This window comes from Pelobates fuscus, chromosome 6 (assembly GCF_036172605.1).
Source record: "Pelobates fuscus isolate aPelFus1 chromosome 6, aPelFus1.pri, whole genome shotgun sequence".
Classification (NCBI taxonomy): domain Eukaryota; kingdom Metazoa; phylum Chordata; class Amphibia; order Anura; family Pelobatidae; genus Pelobates; species Pelobates fuscus.
Window position 1 is genome coordinate 158,615,481 of NC_086322.1, and position 16,545 is coordinate 158,632,025.

The following is a 16,545-nucleotide window of genomic DNA, read 5'->3' on the forward strand; positions in this document are numbered from 1 at the left end:
ATGGTGGAAGCCAAAGAGGTCAAGTGTCCTCAATGACTGCCTTTTGGGCCGCCCATACGTATCCTGGAGTTGTTTCGGTCATGACGTTTAATTAGAACTATTGTTTGATGTGTATTTTACGGGTGTTGACTATTGCTTTGTCATGCAATAATAATGGGTTGAACCGCCAGGACCACGGGCGGGTAATGTCGGAGATGTTCAGAGTCATTGAAATGTCTGCATGGTCCAACCACTATATGATCCTTACATATGTTTGGTAAATACAGGGTTGTGTTTTAGGGGTGATTTAAAAACCTATCAATCCTGGAGTAGAAGTGGTGTGTGTGGGAGAAGTAGGTGTAGTCTAGAGTTGAGGGGTGTTGAGCTCTCCAGATGTCTAGCAGTTGGGACAAGTCTATGAATCATGAGAATAATCGGTCGTTCTGGGTGGGTTGGGTGGTGTGTGCGCTGTGTGACTTTCTATCAACAGATGGCGTTAGTGTAGCATTGCAATCTCAACCTACAATCAGGTGTGTGTGCTGGAGTGTTTTAATGTGGGTCTGTAAGGTATCCCAAAAGGGCTGGTCCGGTAATGTTGGGGTGTACAGGAAGCAGAGTGCAAGCTTATATGTGCGTATGCTGGCAGTCAGGGTGATAAAACGATCACCTGCGTCTGCTGTTGCCAATAGGTCAGTTAGAGGGCAGCTAGACCGGAGGAGAATGATTTTGATTTAGAGTCTGGAGAGTTAGCTAAGAAGTAACATTTGAAGTGTCGATTGACTAATTGGAAATGGCGTGAGTGTGTGAAGTGGGTCTCTTGTATAAATAGTATGTGCGTCTGTGTGCGGTTGGGCCAGCATGAAAGGGCTATGCCATTTTGCTAGTATGTTGAGGCCTTAGTTTCACTGTTAGTGTGTGGGAAAAGGGGGATTGGTGAGGGAAAGGTTTGGTAAGTTGGGGTCCAGGGCACCATAGTTGCTCCCCAGCAGTGAAATAGAGGTAAATAGAGGTAAAGGGTAAAATTATTTATTTAACAAGACAGGTAAACAATTTATTGTGGTAGCTGGTTCCATGGAATTAGTTTGTCTGAAGGGTTGTTCTCATTCTGTCACCAGAATGATTCTGCTGGTGAGGACATCTGGCATGGAGGGACCTGATGGAGCATCTGTTTTTGTAGAGAGTTCATGTAGAAGACAGGTAAACAATTTATTGTGGTAGCTGGTTCCATGGAATTAGTTTGTCTATGATGTGGAGGGAATCTTAGCTTGTGAGGCTGGTTCATGGTGCTCTGTTGCAGGTAGTTGAAGGTTTCCATGGGTTCGCAGGCAGTGTTTGTCGCGGTGGTCTCTGGTATAGGGGGATGGTGAGCGGAGGTAGATTGAACTTTGTTAAGAAGGCTGGGCCTTCGGAGAGGTTGGTCAGGACATTAAATTTGTTGTTAATTTAAATGGATGCCCCCAGGCATATCTCAGGTTGTGTTGTGTCAGCAGCGGAGTGAGGGGGCACAGCATGCAGGTCTCCAAATCTTGGTGTAGTTGTACCTGGGCACCTTCAATTTGTAGCTGGGTATCCCTGTCCAATGTCATGAATCTTTGCTTTATGTGGAAGTATAACATCTCGTGGCAGTGTGTTGGCCACTGGGGATCGTAAGGTACATATATTGGTAATAGGGTTTTGAAGGTTTTGGTAAGAATAGGTTGCAGGAGTTCTATGGAGATGGTTTCGGGTATACCCCTGATCCAGATGATGTTCCTCTTGTGCCTCATCCAAGCTCTTAATTTGTTCCTTGAGTTCTTGAATAGCTGAATTGTGGGAGTTCACTGTTGTTATTGTGTCCTCCATTTTAGTTTCCTTATGCTAGTGCCATATGTTCTAATAATTTTTGGTACTTTTAAAGTGCAAGTCTTACATGGTCCTACTCACATTTTATAGAGCTTAGGCCAGATCTAGTATAATGGGCATACAGTGATATAATCCCCTCTTGCAGGATATGTGTAGTAGTGTAGTCAGCAGTGCAGTTTTCACAGAGGACCATGAGCCCACAAATGACACAATTACAACAATAGTGCTCACTGTATACACTAAACCAGGAGTAATAAAAATAAATACATGTACTCACATTAAATTGAGCAGACACACTGCTAAATGAATAATATGTGAGTGGTATTATCCCCACCTAGGATTATTTTTTGAGGTCCTCTCTGGAATGATGAACAGGATGCCAGGCAAACATAAAAAAAACAATAAAAAAGGAAAATGGTGTATAAAAGTAGCCAAAATCACTTTAATTAAAATGCTGTAAAAATTCCACAACATACTTCACCACATAGGGCTTTATTTAGTGTGTTTTCCACTTGATAAAGCTCTAGGTGGTGAGACATGTTGTGGATTATTGTGGAAACATATTGTGCTTATTTGTACCACACCCAAAAGAAAACAGCTTCTTCTCAATTCCATGGTCACTTTTTGGTGCCAGGAATGGATACTAGCATGTTTTAGCTTTTGTGGGTATTTTTAACCCCTTAAGGACCAAACTTCTGGAATAAAAGGGAATCATGACATGTCACACATGTCATGTGTCCTTAAGGGGTTAAAGAGCTGCTGGCATGGTCTCATGCTGCCTGATAGCTCACATCATGCCAAAGGCATTGTGGGAGTTCACTGTTGTTATTGTGTCCTCCATTTTAGTTTACACCTCGTGGGTCCACATGGCGAGGTCTGTGAGGCCCTCGTGGATAGGTTAGAGGTGTTTTTGGAGTTCTTCAGGGACATGAGATTTAAATTCTCTCATAAAGCCTCTCATGTCCCTTCTGGTGAGAGGGGCATCCTGGATGCCCTCTGGTACGGATCAGCTGTCATCTGATTCACTGTCGGAGGGTGCCATGCTGTGATTAGGCATTTGGGTCTTGTCAGGCTGTGCGCGGAATATCAGCACCACGGCAGGTTGCTTTGCTTTGTGCCCATCCGCTATATGGTCCATGCCAGCCATAGTGCCTGCAGCTCTCTATCGAGGAAGGCTGCTTCCCTGGCTTCATATTTTGGCATAGTATTAGCAGCAGCTGCACAATCTCATCAGTATGGTGGCCACCATGCAGAGATGCCTGATGGCATGCCGGAGGACCATGCTGGAGTGGTGTGGTGGGTGGGATTAAAGGCAGAACAGTGGCACTAATGCAACTAAGATGATGCTTGTGACGAGAGCAATCTCGCCACATTGCATTGGAGAAGCCTGGCTGCCCGCCTGCTGCCTTTGGACAAAGGCCCTGGGAGATGGGGCCCTTTAAAAACAGTATTCGGCCCTAACAGAGTGCATGTCACTCATTCTGGTCCTTTAAATACAGTGGGATCATTCAGTACTTGCCCTGTGTGAGCGGTGATACCCCAGATAGCTATGCCATGGAGCCCATTCATATAATGAAAGACTATGGGAAATACTTTAGCTCCATGGCAATTGAACTGTGTGAATAGGATCTGAGCGCTATTCGGTAGTTTTGTGCGTTCAGATCCCAGCTATCTGGGGATATGTGAAGTGTTATGTGTAAAAGGTGACTTTATGTATTTTAAAGTGTTTTATGTCTTTTTGCAACCATGTGCTAAATGGAGTCTGCCTCTAGCCCTGGATAATTGGATTACTTTCCCCTTTGTCTCCAGGATAGAGGCCCCTGTAAAACCTGTTTGAGCCAGATTGCTATGCTGCCAGCCAGGGGAACAAAATATACTTTTACTAACTTTTAATTCTTTATTTTTGAGTGCAGGGTAAGTTACAGGCATAAACAAAGACTTGTTCAACATATTAGGTCATCATAGACATTTGGTATGGGTAGTCAAGAGATGCTGCACTATTTTTTTGTGTGTGTGATATCAAGATAGGAACACAATTAAAACAGGGCATGGTATAGTAATGGTTTACAGTACATTCAGGCTAAGCACGCATATCTATATGAGTCAGCATAGACAGGTTTTTGATATGGTCACAGATTATACAGTTTCATGACATTTGCTAAGGTACTACACAGTATGTTTGTTAACGTATAGGTAATCAAGTGCGTCAGGGTTAAGCTATGCTAATGCAGGTACCAGGTCTTCATTAACTATACCCCAAGAACAAGATATTGCGGTATGCTGTGTCACATTCTGCATTTTTATGGTAGTTGAACCAACAAATAATAATCATACGTGTAGGAGTATAACAAGTTGCAGTTAACTAGAGATAGGTTGGTCTAACTAACAGAGTGCGGGCTCAGGTTTGTAAAACGATTTTTATGCATGCTTAGGGATAGTGTATACCACCAGGGAGCAAATCTTCTGATCGGCAATGGCACAGGGTTCCGGGGTATGGAGGCAGGACAGTCTCAATGGTGAAAAGTTAGTTTAAGATAGTCCCCTCTGCCACCATTACAGGTAGCTGGTACGTGGGAGTTCTGATTGTTGTCAGTCGCTAGGCAGGGTGTCTGCTGTGTATTTACCGCCTGTGAGAGTCCCTTCCGTAGTAGGGGTCCAGGCGGATGCCCTTCTGCTTCTCCTCCCGTCGGTAAGTCCCATGGTGCATGAGCGGTTGCAGGTGGTCGATGCGTTGTCGTTTTTACCTTGCCTGGGGAAGGGTGTACCCAACCCCCGTAGGAGGCCTCCTTGGGTCTGATCATGGCTTGGTAAGGTCCGGTAGTGCCTGCAAATGGGTGGCTGAGGGTGGTATCTGTGGGTTGTTGGCTGTCCCCTATAGTTCTGCTGATGTAGAGTAGTTGCCCATCAATGCTCCGGTCTTGGCGCCGTCGCATTTGGCCTCCGCCATCTTAGATGTGGTGTCCGGATGGACTGGCAGCCTTGCTGCCATGCCGACACAGCCAGAGGCGGTCAGGTCCCTAGGGTGGGGACCGGGATCACCCCCCCGGTCCATAGGGGGGGGAACGGGGCCGGGTCCCGCCGGATTCGTGTCCCATGTGGGGTGCTGTGTTGCGGGATAGTGGGGCAGCGGTCGTCTGCCCCACTCACCGCCGGAGAAGGCCTCGGGTAGTTTGGCGAGAATGTCTGCTCCAGGGGACTGTAGCTCGTGGAGCCAGCCTCTCCCTGGATCCAGCCGTCCCTCTGTGTTGGGCTTTGTTGCTGTAGGTCTGCCGTTCAGATTAAAGCATTGTTTTTTATCGTTTTTATTGCGGTCTTGCAGGAGCTCTGCGTGCCTGCGACCATCCAGCTCGGCGGGCCGGCCCCGCCCCCTTTTACTAACTTTTGAACCCCTGGTCTGATTCATGCCATTTTTAAATATGTTGTTCCCCTGAATGGATTGATTGTGGATATGTATTTTTATGTGAATGTGATGTATGGTTTTAAAGTTATAAATATGTGTACGTTTTAGCTAGGAGATAATTGAGTAGATATAGTAGGAAACTCAATTATCTCCCAAGCAGAGGGGAGGGAAACTGTGGGCTGTACTATTATGTTATTGGTTGTTTTATACCTCCCCCTGGGTGTGTTCTGTTTGTACCTGACTGTAATAAAAACCAGGCTGGGTGTGCCAGCACCAGAGACCACTGCTTGACCCTCAACACGGAGCCTTGTCTCGTTCTTGGGGGGATTCACTGTATGCTGATAGGGACTGACTGCCAGGAGTGTAAGCCGCTTGGGAGCTTTTCCTGTTCGTCTGCTAGCAGCTATTCGTGAGGTTCCAGTTCGGGTGTTTGGAGTGCTACCTTATTCCCTTGTATGCAGTTCGGGAGTTTGGTGCATTCACCTATATCCAATTCGTGAGTTTTGGTGATTTTACAGTAGCTGTGCCTGTTTGAAAAAGGGGGTTATCGCCTAAACAATTTTAACCCCTTGTCTGCTGAAACGGTCCGTTACAATGCTGAGTTCTTGTGTCTAACTTATGTACTCCTCCTTAACTCTGCCTATAGGTAAAACCTGGTCATGGGACATGAGCAGCATTTATAGCCACATCACACATTCCAGCAGTTGATTGGAACAGTATTTTGCTGTGTCTCTTGCCATTTCTTGTTCTTGCCCCATTGCACTGTTCCTCACCTGCCATATTGGTTGTCTCCTTTGTCTATTTAACTTCAGTTTGCCACTGACTCTGCTCCTCTGCTATTAGTCCTGATCTTTGAACATCCTGTCTGTTTTTGTCTTGCCTCTTTTTGGATACCTCTGCCTAGGTACTATTGTCATAATAAAGTCCCCTGTTTCCACTATTACTATTATTATATATTGTGTGTATTACTTATTTTATATGTTGTTTTATGGTATTATATGGTACTATACGATGATCAGCCACAACATTAAAAATCACAGAATAACATTGACTAGAAGGTTATGATGGCACCTGTTACCGGGCAGGATATAAACAGTCAGTTCTTGAATTTCATGTGTTGGAAGCAGGAATAAATGGACAAACAAAAATATCTGTATGACAATGGCCAAATAGTGATTGCTAAACAACTGGGTCAAAGCATCTCCAAAACGGCTAGTCTTTTTGGATGTTCACAGAATGCAGTTTTTAATACCTATCAAAAGTGGTGCAAGAAAGGACAGACAGTGATCTCTCATCTGGGTCATCATGAGTAGCCAAGGTTCATTGGTGCATAATGTGAGGGAAGGCTCAAAGACCATGGAGCAATGGAAGAAGTTTGCCTGGTCTGATGAATCATGTTTAATTTTAGATCAGGTAGATGGTTGAATGCATCTGTGTTGTTTAACCGGGGAAAAGATGGCAGCAGGATTCTCTATGGTAAGAAGTCAGGACAACAGAGGCAGTGTTATGCTCTGGGTATTGTTCTGCTGGGAAACCTTGTATACTGGCATTCATAAGAATGTTAACCCCTTAAGAACCAAACTTCTGGAATAAAAGGGACTCATGACATGTCACACATGTCATGTGTCCTTAAGGGGTTAATTTGACCTGTAGCAACTACCCAGAGATTGTTGCAGACCACATGCATCCCTTCATAAAAATGGTGTTACCTGAAGGCAGTGGCCTCTTTCAGCAGGCTAAAGAAAACTGCCACACTGCAAAATTTGTTCAGGAATTTGTAAATGGCTAGTACCTGCACACATAAGTTCCACTTCAGAAAGATTCATTTTTTTTCAGTTACTTTTGCAGTTATTCTCACCCTACCTTATAGAGTTTGCCCTCCCTAACATCTTCACATGCCTTATAAAGGTCTTATTAGAGTACAAGAAATACTCAGCTCTATCTATACTATATAAATTGTGGTACTTCAATTATTTTGGGAAGGCCATTAGGACAAATAGAGTAATAAGGAAAAAATGAGACTGTGATTGTGTTGACATGCAAAAAACATCAGTATTGCTCGGACTAATGGCTATACAGTATCAGTCATTTTTGCAATGTCAATTCTGTTTGCATAACTTTTATAATGATTAATTGTCATTTTTTTTTCCTGCTGTTATTTTGTATTATTAAAAATAGGAACCAAGATTCATTTCAGATTCTAATCCAAAAAATGAAAGGAAAAAGTCAATATGCAATCGACTTACTCTTTATATTCTGGCAAGAGCAAACCTTTCCCACACAATCATTAACAAAATACCTGCAAATCTCCTATCTCCCTCCCAAAGTTATTTTATATGCTTCTGATAAATGTGACATGGACTAAAGATCCAATACTTATATTCAGGGGAATCCAAATTATACCAGGCACCTGGAGAAGCAATTAACACATGACACAGATGGTTGTGAGTCCAGAATTACTTCCTGCTCGTTTATTTAAAGTAGGATGTTTTTATACACAATATTGTTGCAGTTTAGCTTGAAAGTTTAAAAATAAAGTTTAAAAATAAATAATGTAGTTAAAGATAGGAAAGTCAAACGATAAAGTTAGTTAATGTGGCTACATATTTCATAAGATATAAAATTAGTTTACAAATCAATATGTGGTTACATATTTCATAAGATAGGAAGGTCGCAGAGACAAAATTAGCTATCAAACAGTCACACAAGGTACAGTTTCTCAAAATAAGTGCTCCGGTGGGGGATAGAATACATAGAGAAAGCAACTTATGCTGACACGTATGCAGCTTTTTAAAGAGAAAAAGTTCATTACATATAAAGAACATCAGATGTAGGCCTTAATTTAATTACGCTGAACATTGGAATTACGATTCCATCACGCATGCTACTAACAGTAGAAAGGAATAGCAGCCCTCAGTATTACTAATCTATTATCCAATGCACTTAGAATGAGTGGAATTGAAAAGTGTATGCACTGCATTTCACTATTATTATTATTTATTTATTTGTAATTATTATTATTAATATTACTATTAATAATAATAATAATAATAAACACTACTTAGCAGTAGAACCTTTGATTATTTCTATGTTTTTTTTGTGCATTCTTGCATAATTCTATATTACATCATTCTATGTGCACTATTGTTTTATACAGACAACCAGCATCTAGTGTGCTAGCAGGTTCAACAAATATAGTTTGAGTTTCTGACCAATGTTTTACAAAGTTTGTGTATGAAGTTTAAAACATTTTCTGCTATTAATTTTGGTCTACATTTTAAAAGTCAGTTAACATCTGCCAACTTATTTAGAGCATATAAGCAAATGTTTGAAATTGGGGATTTATTTTGTAATTTTGTGTCAGAACCCCAAATCAGTTTATGTTTTACTCTACAAATAAAAAGCAGTAAATTGTGTTTCAAGTTACACTCATAATGTTGCCATAAAACAAAAAAAGATTATACAACGTTTTATTTATTTATTTATCCTTCCTAATAAAAACATCAAAAACCAGTAAGTAGAATTCCTGAATAAAGAGCCTGCAAAAAAAAAAAAAAAATGTGTAGTTAAATATGTAGTTAATACATTCCTGTGATAAATAATCTAACTTGTGGCTGACTATTTTGCATAGTGCATTGATCATTGAAGAACCAGCTAATTTACCTTTTATTTGCTTGATTCATTTGCATTTGCTTTCGTGTAGTCCATAAACAGTATTATTTTTTTTTACCTAAATTATGTGTGTATGCATTTTTATACTCATATTCAATGGTTTTAGAGCTGCCAAGTTTTTAAGGGGGATGCTCAAGGGAAATAGAATGCTAACGGCAAGATGTTGGATGGAATCATTCCTGTCAGCTTTAGAAATTCTAGTTTCTAAAGCTGCCTTAGCAACCTGACAAGGCATTTTAGATAGAATCTACTACAAAAAAATATATCTCATTACAGAGACAGACCTGCTCAAGAGCAGCACAAGAGCTTTTAGGTCATTGATTTCAGCAGTTACCAGCTGGTTTGCAAACAATACTGATAATCATACATATATTAAACACATAATAATTATTCAAATGTTTAATACAATTAATTACATTTTGTGCTTGTTTTCCTGTAATTTTATTTTATTTTATTTGAAAAGTAAAATTATTTTCCTCTTACTTCTCTTTCACTGCTGAAAAATACATTACTATTCAGCTACGTTTTAATCTTGCATGGAAAGGTGTTATAACGTGCTTTTATTTTATAAACACCTGTTTACTTGAACTGTTGGGTACTATGATATAGTACCATGCATAAGCATTCATCCTTACTGAAAGTTTAAAAGTTTTGAAATATCACAACAATCCAAATATGTTGTATTGCTATTTTTAGTATTTGTATAGTCTAACAATATTAATACTTGAATTTGCAACATATTTTTATTATTGCCAATACTGTTAATTAACCCCTTAAGGATGGAAGTAGTTGCCCAAGTCCTGAAGAAAATATTTTTTTTCACATTTTTGCTTCTTATAACATTTACACATTCTGTGGTAGTAAATAAAACAATGGATCCACCTATCAGTTCTGATTGTTAAATGCTCTATAAGTCTAAATTTTACCTTCCTTTTAGCTATTTAAGGCTAACCCTATGCCAACTTCTCCAATACTATACCAACTCTAGCCCTATGCTTACAATAACTCTGACTGCATGCCTTCCCTAATCTGACCCTTAACCTTAACTATTAAACAGCATTAACCCCTTAACGACGAGTGACGGACGAGGTCCGTCACTCAGGGGATTGCCTTAACGACGAGTGACGGACCTCGTCCGTCACCCGTTAAAATTAACCCCAGATCGCCGCAATCGCGGCGATCGTGGGGTTAATGGTGCTCCGGTCTGCCTCTGCATTAGAGGCAGACTGGGAGCACCGGATCGGGCTGTCAGAGTACATGTGCCCGCTCTGACAGCATGCCAGAGCGGGCACATGTGCTCTCTATACTCACCTCCGCCTCCCTGCACTTCCTGGTTCTGTGTGAAGTGCAGGGAGCCGGATCTTCAGTGATCCTGCCCCCTGGTGACAAAACAATAAAGTTAAATTAAAATCCCACCCCCCTTTACCCCACCTTTACCCATTTTAATATAAAATTAACCCCTTCCCTGCCAATTGATCACTGACTACAGTGATCACTTGGCAGGGATTACATTTTACTATGATCTGATTTTTTTTTTTAACCCCTGAGGGTTAATTATTTTTTTTTTAACCCTCAGGAGTTAGATTTATTTTATTAATTAATTTAAATTTTTTAAAGTTATACATTTAGCTAGCTGGGGAGGGTGGAAGTTAGTGGGGAATTGGGGGATTAAGTATTAGGCTAACTAGGGGTTAACGTTAAAAAAAAATTAAAAATAAGCTTTAAAAAGTTAAAAAATTAAGTTAAAAAAAGTTTTAATAACGTTTAAGCAAAAAATGTAAAAAAATAAACCCTTTACCCAGTCCAAATAAAAATTAACCCCTTCCCTGCCAGTCGATCACTGCCTACAGTGATCAAAATACAGATCTCAGTATTATACTGTGATCTAATTTTTTTTTAACCCCTGACGATTAACTTGTATTTATTTTTTAACCCTCAGGGGTTAAATTTATTTAATTAACTAATTTAAATATTGTATAATTAAATATTTTGCTAGCTGGGGTGGTGGGAGTTATGGGAAAATGGGGAATTTACTGTTAGTGCTGCTTACTGCTAGTTAGGGGTTAACGTAAAAAAAAAGCTTAGAAAAATGTTAAATCTGTAAAAAAAAAGTTTTACGAAAGTTTAGGAAACTTTAAAAAAATTAATAAGCAAAACAAAAGTTTAAAAAATAGTTTTAAAAAGTAAAAAAAGTTTTAAAAAGTAAAAAAATACATTTAAGAACGCTCATTACCACTACACCTGGTACAAGCTAGCGGAAAAATGATCCCACGCTAAGGTTTGAAAAAAAATGGAATGGCTGTGTCCCAAATGTGCCCCTCCGATGTCCACATATACCTGGCAAAGGTACATACGGGGGTATTTTTGTACTCAGCCGACATAGCTGAGCAACATATAAAGTATTATAGAGTGGTGGTACACATAAGGTTTGCAAAATATACTGTGCAAACTCACTTTGTGTGTCAAAAAGGCAGAAAAAACGCTTATTACCACTACACCTGGTACAAGCTAGCGGAAAAATGATCCCACACTAAGGTTCAAAATATGCCTTTTGAAATACCCTGGGATGTCTTCTTTAAGAAATGGTAGGCCTTTGTGGGGTAGTTTGAATTTAAAACCTGCGAAGATGCTTGGAAATTGCACTTAGGCCCGGCGTCAAAATTCAAAGTTCGGTAAAAACTGATATGGCTTGGTCTCCTATATGGCACTGTAGATTCACGAAATAGTGCCATAGACAAACAATGGGGGTGTCCTTTTACTCAGAAGACTTAGCTGAGCATAATTTGGGGGGTTTGAACTTAGTGGCACATATGAAATATACAAAATGCCCAGCAAAAATGCAATCCGTATGTAAAAAATGCACAAAATTATTTTTTACCACATACTTTGTCATGTAATGGTAAAAAAATGGGGGCATGTTAAGGCACAATATGCACCTTATGAGATACCCTTTACCCAGTCCAAATAAAAATTAACCCCTTCCCTGCCAGTCGATCACTGCCTACAGTGATCAAAATACAGATCACAGTATTATACTGTGATCTAATTTTTTTTAACCCCTGACGATTAACTTTTATTTATTTTTTAACCCTCAGGGGTTAAATTTATTTAATTAACTAATTTAAATATTGTATAATTACATATTTTGCTAGCTGGGGTGGTGGGAGTTATGGGAAAATGGGGAATTTACTGTTAGTGCTGCTTACTGCTAGTTAGGGGTTAACGTAAAAAAAAAGCTTAGAAAAATGTTAAATCTGTAAAAAAAAAGTTTTACGAAAGTTTAGGAAACTTTAAAAAAATTAATAAGCAAAACAAAAGTTTAAAAAATAGTTTTAAAAAGTAAAAAAAGTTTTAAAAAGTAAAAAAATACATTTAATAACGCTCATTACCACTACACCTGGTACAAGCTAGCGGAAAAATGATCCCACGCTAAGGTTTGAAAAAAAATGGAATGGCTGTGTCCCAAATGTGCCCCTCCGATGTCCACATATACCTGGCAAAGGTACATACGGGGGTATTTTTGTACTCAGCCGACATAGCTGAGCAACATATAAAGTATTATAGAGTGGTGGTACACATAAGGTTTGCAAAATATACTGTGCAAACTCACTTTGTGTGTCAAAAAGGCAGAAAAAACGCTTATTACCACTACACCTGGTACACGCTAGCGGAAAAATGATCCCACGCTAAGGTTCAAAATATGCCTTTTGAAATACCCTGGGGTGTCTACTTTAAGAAATGGTAGGCCTTTGTGGGGTAGTTTGAATTTAAAACCTGCGAAGATGCTTGGAAATTGCACTTAGGCCCGGCGTCAAAATTCAAAGTTCGGTAAAAACTGATATGGCTTGGTCTCCTATATGGCACTGTAGATTCACGAAATAGTGCCATAGACATACAATGGGGGTGTCCTTTTACTCAGAAGACTTAGCTGAGCATAATTTGGGGGGTTTGAACTTAGTGGCACATATGAAATATACAAAATGCCAAGCAAAAATGCAATCCGTATGTAAAAAATGCACAAAATTATTTTTTACCACATACTTTGTCATGTAATGGTAAAAAAATGGGGGCATGTTAAGGCACAATATGCACCTTATGAGATACCCTGGGTGTCTACTTTTACAAATGGTAGGCCTTTGTGGGGTTTTTTTGAACAGTCAAACTGTTATAATAACCCAAATGGAAGCATAGGCTCATTAAATCCGTCTCTCAAAATTCTACTGTGAATACTGAAAAGGACAGGTCTCCTGTATGGCACTGTAGCTTCACGAAATAGTGCCATAGACATACAATGGGGGTGTCCTTTTACTCAGAAGACTTAGCTGAGCATAATTTGGGGGGTTTGAACTTAGTGGCACATATGAAATATACAAAATGCCCAGCAAAAATGCAATCCGTATGTAAAAAATGCACAAAATTATTTTTTACCACATACTTTGGCATGTAATGGTAAAAAAAATGGGGGCATGTTAAGGCACAATATGCACCTTATGAGATACCCTGGGGTGTCTACTTTTACAAATGGTAGGCCTTTGTGGGGTTTTTTTGAACAGTCAAACTGTTATAATACCCCAAATGGAAGCATAGGCTCATTAAATCCGTCTCTCAAAATTCTACTGTGAATACTGAAAAGGACAGGTCTCCTATATGGCACTGTAGCTTCACGAAATAGTGCCAAAGACATACAATGGGGGTACCGTTGTACTCAGCAGAAGTAACTGAACACATAATAAAACTTTGTACAGGAATAGCACACACCAACTTTACAAAATACACATGAGAAGTTCTTTGTTATAAGTTTGTGTGCGAAAACCCCCAAAAAACTCCAATATTTTTTTTTTTACTCCAATATTTAGCAGAGGTTGGCGGTAAAATGGCTACGTAGAAAGTGTCAAAACAACCTTAGGTAAATAGCCTGTGGTGTCTACTTTATATAAATATATACTTTTGTGTGGCAATTTTGTTTTCTTTTATGGCTATAAAGCTTACAAGACAAACATACCAAATTCTAAAATCGCTCCATATTAAAAGTTTATTTTACTCCTTGTGCTTTGTGACCTGTAACTACCAAAAAAAACTGAAAATCACAGACACATTATATATTCTGTAAATCAGAACAACTAAATGAATTTATGTTTAATTACTTTCCTTAACCTGCACTAATTAGGCACACATTATTATTGCAAAAACTGTAAAAAAAAATCAATTTTTTTCATTTTTTTTGCATTTTTCTGTATTTTTTTTATAATAAATAAGCATGTATATATATATATATGTTACATCAAATGAAAGCCCTTTCTGTCCTTTAAAAAACGGGATATAATATGCGTCGGTGCAATAAATTAGTCAAATGCAAATTGCAGTTGAACGCAAACAGCAAAAAATGCCGTTGTCACAAAGTGAAAGACAAGCTTCCGAAGCTCTGTCCTTAAGGGGTTAACCATAACCCCACATTAACCCTTACCATACCATAAAACTAACTTTACACAAACTAACACTAACCTTACTCTACACTAAACCTACCATATGCCTAACCTTATACCTAACTCAACCCTAACCCTAACCTTAACCCTATTCATAAGGATTGTTGAATGCATCTGCATCTACTAATATTGATACTGATATCAGCAGATGGGGTTTCTACCTAAAACAGTAGCAGACATTATGTTGCCACCATCTACTGGCTGTTTTCAGCATTACAGCATTACAGGTATATAGTTATAATTCTGAAAATAAGGCACTGTGAGGCTGCTGGCAAAGGGGACCTTCAGCATCTGCCATCCCAGAAAAACAGCAACCGAACATCATTACATATCCACAGTGATTTAAATGGATCTAGAGGGCTATACGCAGGGCTTAGTTTTAGCACTGCATGAAACTCAATATTCAAGACAACGTACATTAAGTGCACAGGAACTGTGGAATATAAGACATAAAAGAGAAAAGCATGAACCAAACATGAAGCATAAGGCAGTTGGAATAATCCACAAAAATCGGGTTACCATGGCGATCACACATGTCTAAATAAACAGATAAGCTGATAAGGTGACCCTTTTAAGTGAAGGCACTTGAACGCTCTTCCATCTAGCTATGGAGTTTTTTGGAGCTTGAAGGATAGGGAGAATGAGGATGGCCTCCTGTTTACGAATGGAAGCCAAGAATATATGGAGTAAACAAATTTCCGGTTATAAGGGTAACAGTATTTCTGTTACTTTGAATAATAGTTGCTGAATCTGTTTACAATATTGTGTCATTGCTGTGCAGTGTCAAAATATATAGCTTAAGAACATCTGCAAATTTAAACCGAAGGTTCCTATCAAATTCAAACTGCATACACCTCTATTAAGTATCTCGGTATCAACCTCCCGGCCGATCCCACTCAACTGCATCAACTGAACTACACCCCTATGATAAACACATTGATCTCCAACATGGAGAAGTGGGCAGACAAACCTATATCCTGGATGGGCAGAATTCACTTCATAATGATGAACAATCTCTTTCACATACTATTCCTTTTCCAAGCCGTACCTCTCCTCATAAGAAAACACGACCTAGCCCCCCCTTCAGAAAGCAATAGGCCACTCTATATGGCATGAAAAAAGACACAGAATCTCTTGTAACACACTCTATAGACCGAAAACTAGAGGAGGATTGGGATTACCCCACCTTCACTTTTACTACCTACCGGCCCAACTAATGCAAATTGCCCTCTGGCACTCCCCCCAACAGCAGATGATGGGTAGATCTGGAATCCCTATTGATGGGATCATACCTTCCACAATTCTATATTTGGACTCCCAGAGCACTACAGCGAACAGCTTGTCCATCTGTGAGTAGCTCTATCCAGATATGGGATAAATCTGCATGTATATTTGGGCTGATCTCCTCCCCTTCACCATTTACCCCCATATAATGCAACATGGTTTTTACCCCAGGCATGAAGGCCAGATATTTTCAAGGCATGGAAAATGTGAGGCTGCAGAGGGTACATCACCTATGCAACAGTGGAGCCATAATTAATTTTTCAGAACTACAAAGCAGAACTACCCTGACTCCATGAGATTTCTTTAGATACTTCCAAACTCGTGACTTTGCAGGCAAACCAGTCGTTAAAACAGCAGCACACACCCAACCTACAATCTTTGAACACATATATAATGCTGAAACCAACCAAAAAGGCATGATCACTCAACTCTACTCCTAACTCTGTGCCAATGCTAAAGACTGGGGAGACCTTCACTACATAGACAAGTGGGAATCCGAGATCAGTGAGACCTTCAAAGGGGTAGACAGGCAGGATATCTGAGAAGCACACTCTAAAACCTCCATCTGTGTCACAATGCAAGAGCAGTCTTATAAAATTATGTTTAGATGGTACACCACACCAGTGAAATTATATCACATGAAAAATATCCCCACGTATCTCTGTTGGAGAGACTGCTGGTCTAGGGGAACTTATACACACATGTGGTGGAGCTGCCCTATGGTCTCTACATTTTGGATGGTGGTAAACACACTTATATCCCAAATTTTCCCTACACATCTTGATCTGAACCCATGGGCTTTCCTGCTCACTAAGCCACTTGACAATTGGACCAGGGCTGAACAACAACTCTTTAACAAAATTACATTAGCTGCTAGGAGGGCCC